This window comes from Megascapheus bottae, chromosome 12 (assembly GCF_031878675.1).
Source record: "Megascapheus bottae isolate mThoBot1 chromosome 12, mThoBot2.hap1, whole genome shotgun sequence".
Taxonomy (NCBI): domain Eukaryota; kingdom Metazoa; phylum Chordata; class Mammalia; order Rodentia; family Geomyidae; genus Megascapheus; species Megascapheus bottae.
Genome location: NC_143520.1, coordinates 55,196,363 through 55,200,378, shown reverse-complemented (window position 1 = coordinate 55,200,378; position 4,016 = coordinate 55,196,363). Strand labels below are relative to the sequence as shown.

The window sequence follows — 4,016 nt, the reverse complement described above, 5'->3', positions numbered from 1 at the left end:
CAGAAAATTTAAATCAAAACCATGTTGAGAAGCTACTTCACCCTAGTCAGAATGGGTAGCACAAAAAAAATTCTTTTCTAAAGGCTTTGGATAGGGGCTGAAACATGTCATTCCAGCTATGTGAAAGCTGGAGATAAGAGGTTATCAGTTCAAGACTAGACCAAGCAAAGAATTAGGAAACCCCATCTCAAAAATACAGTTGGGTATAATAGTGCACACCTACAATCCCAGCTATGTAGATGGCATACATAGAAGTACTACAGTCCCACCACTTGCACGGAGTGTAAGACCCCATGGGAAATATAACTAAATCTTAAAAGGGCTTGAGTGGAAAAGTACTTATCTGGCAAACATGAAAACCTGAGTTTTAAATAATAAACACTAGGGGCCGGAAGTTTGGCCTAGTGGTAGAGTGCTTGCCTAGCATGCACAAGGATCAGCGTTTGATTCCTCAGTACCACATACATAGATAAAATAAAAGCTGGAAGTGGTGCTGAAGCTCAAGTGGTAGAGCTCTGGCCTTGAGAAAGTCCAAGGACAGTGCTCAGACCCTGAGCTCAAGCCCAGGACTGGCAAAAAAAAAAATAAAAATAAAAATAAAAAATAAACACTAGTGCCACCAAAAGAATTAAAAAGAAAACACAAAAGAGCAAGTGCTAGTGGAGATGTGGGGAAATGTAACTTAGTGCAGCTCTTTCTTCAAAGAGAAAAAGACAGAACTGTCATATGATTCAATTGTACCATATATACTTATGGGTATCACAGTCATCAGACAAGAGACATCTACACACCCCGCCTATCACAATTTTATTCACAAGAACCAAGTTATGGAATCAGACTTGATGCCCACCAATATAAAAGTGGATTTTTAAAGAATGTAGTTTATACGCGCAATGGAGTTTTACTCCACCATTAGGAAAAATTAAATTATGATTGCTGAAAAATAGAGATTAGGGAAATTGGGAAAAAAAAGTAATGTTGGATTCAATATAAATAAGGATCTGGACCAACGGCAAGCTTTTAACCCTAGCTTCTCAGGAGGCTTGGATCTGAGCAGCGCCATTTGAAGCCAACTTGGGCAAGCAAGTCCACTTTTTAGATTTAATTTTATCGTCAAGGTGATGTACAGAGAGGTTACAAATGCATAGTGAGGACATTTTTTGACTGACATTGCTACACCACTCATTATTCTCCCACTTTCCCTCCTCCCTAATCCCAGCACCAAATTGTAAACTTCATCTCCAACATATTGTGTTGAGTATCACTATTGCATTGATTCACCTTTTGTCCTTTGTCTCACCATTTTATTGTTCCCTTCTCTTCCCCAATTCAGATAAATGTATATACAAGACCCAGGGTACCAAAATCAAATACAGTGACAACAGGGGATAAACCAAAGGGAACAACAACCAAAACAAAATAAGAAATAACTTCATTCAGTACATTAAAAACAACAACCAGAAGGAAAAACCTCTTGTTTCTGTATCTTGGCGTTCGTTTCCATTAGCATCATCTTATATGATCATATGTACATAGCTATTGAGCTATTGTGATCCTCTGCTCAGACTATCCTAGACACATGTTAATTATTACAAATGAGGGAAACTATGGAGTCTGTGTTTCTTTGGGTCTGACTTACTTCACTTAGTATCATTTTTTCCAGGTCTTTCTATTTCCTTATGAATGGGATGATGTCATTATTTCTTCTGGAAGCATAGCCTTCCATTGTGTAAATGTAGCACATTTTCTTGATCCGTTCATTTACTGAAGGGCACTTGGCTTTGTTCCATATCTTTGCTGTGGTAAAGAATGCTTCAATGAACCCGGTTGAACTAGCAGCTTTAGTATGGCCTTTTGTGGTCCTTTGGGTAAATCCCCAGAAGTGGGGCTTTTATCTTCAAGTAATCACCACAAAGCCTTATGCGGAGCTGGCACGCAAGTGGTCAAGTGTTAGCTTTGAGCCTAAAAGATCAAGGACAACATCCACGCACCAAAATCAACACCAAAAGAAAAGAAAAAGAAAGAAAAAAAACAGACTAATAATAATTCAAATGACCTAGTTTTTTTGGGGGGGGGGTGTTGTTTGTGCCTTTTTTTCTTTTCTGGATTTTTTTTTTAAGAGGGGCAAAGGAGCAAAGAAAGGGATGGAAGAAAGGTGAACACATGCAATCATGCTATTCAGTATACAATGTGTGGAAAATGAATTATGCAAATTGTGGGCAGGAAGGGGAGGCAGGAACTGGGGAAAAACAAAGGAAGGGGTGACATCTAAAAGAAAAATGTATACATTACCTGACTTCTGAATTGTGAAATAGTAACCCTCGGTACAACACCTTACTAACCACAATAAATTTATGTTATTACAAAAATTCAGTGCTCACTTCCGCAGCACATAGATTAAAAGTGGAACGATACAGAAAAGAGTTAGCATGGCCCCTGCGCAAGGATGGCGCGCGAATTCATGAAGTCTTCCACATTTTTTTTACAAGGGCAAGAAGGTGAGATGCGCAGGGCTGCTGAGAAGCGGAGGAGGGAAAAGGCTGAAAGGTTAGCAGCTGCGCAAAGAGTTGGAGAGAAGACTGGAAGGGATAAACCAGAAAGAACCAAGAAGTGTGGTGGTAGTGTGGGTCTCAGCCAACCCCACCGGTGACAGAGCCAGGTCCTGTCCCCTCCTCTCCCAGTCAGGCACCACCCACCAAGCCCGAGTATGATCAGTGTTGCACATAGGTGAAGCTGCCTGGGACCTCACTAACCCAGACATTCAGAGCCGGGACAGCTGGCAACTGCAAGGCTGTCAGTGGAGCTGCACCGAGGGGAGGAACCCAGCTGGAGGAGGCCAGGACCCTGGCTGGGGCTGTTCAGTGGCGTCCCCTGGCGGGCCTTCTCGGAAGCTGACATGGAGCTGGGTATGGTCTCTGGGACCCAGAACCAGGATTGGTGAAATTGGGGCATGCTTGGGGAAAAAGGGGGGATACAAAGAAAAGGTATTTTGTGAGAAATGGTGTGGCCAGGAATTGGGGGGAGCAAAAGCATGATGAGGCCTGCTTTTCTTCCATCCTCAGGACTCGTGCCGTCTGCTGTCCTCAGAGTGGCCAAGAAATGTCCCAGTTTGAGGAGCTTTTATCTCACCATCCTCTCTGACCTCTTCTTTTTTTTTTTTTTTTTTTTTTTTTTGCCATTCTTGGGGCTTGAACTCTGGGCCTGAGCACTGTCCTTGGGCTTTCTCAAGGCCAGAGCTCTACCACTTGAGGCATAGCACCACTTCTGCCGTTTTCTATATATGTGGCACTGAGGAATCGAACCCTGGCCTTCACTCATTTTAGGCAAGCACTCTACCACTAGGCCAAAATCCCAGCCCCTGACCTCTTCATATTTTTTAAGATTTTATTAACATTGATTTTTACATCATATTTCAAATGTCATGTTTAACAAACAAGTATTCGAGAAGGAAATCTCTATATACAATCACTGGCACTTAGATTTTATTTTTTTAATATTTTTATTTATTTATTTAAAATATTTTTATTGTAATTAGCAAAAGGGTTACATGATATTTGCCAGATAGAAGGTGCATTAATTCACATACATTGATACCCTTTCACGTGTCTTGGTACCCATTACCCTGCCCCCCACCCCCCCACCCATCTTGGTTTTCCCCCCTTCCCTATCAAATTTCAAATAACCAAATACAAATAAATTCAATATATCAGATAACAAAGTGAGATACTGTAACAATATGAGATAACCAAGGGACAGCAAAGGAGATGAGAGATAACATAGTACATTAAGGACAACAATCATTCGTTATATGGCTTTTGTTTCAATATCCTGGAAGTCCTTTCAATTAGCTTCATACTATATGGCCTTATGTATCAAGGTTTCCCTCTATTGCAGATCTCTGCTAGTAGAGCCCAAGGTTTCTACTGATTATGACAAATGAGGGAAACCATTGAGCCTAAGTTCCTTTGAGTCTGGCTTACTTCACTTAATATAATTTTTTCTAAGTCTTTCCATTT

The 4,016-nt window shown here is 41.0% G+C and overlaps 1 non-coding gene across 1 annotated transcript; it reads left to right on the top strand.

The window, feature by feature from the left end:
- The first annotated feature begins 2,373 nt into the window (after positions 1 to 2,373).
- Positions 2,374 to 2,481, top strand: LOC150056567 (U6 spliceosomal RNA). Its single transcript, XR_016537349.1, has one exon. It is a non-coding gene; the product is annotated as a U6 spliceosomal RNA (small nuclear RNA).
- Positions 2,482 to 4,016: the final 1,535 nt, after the last annotated feature.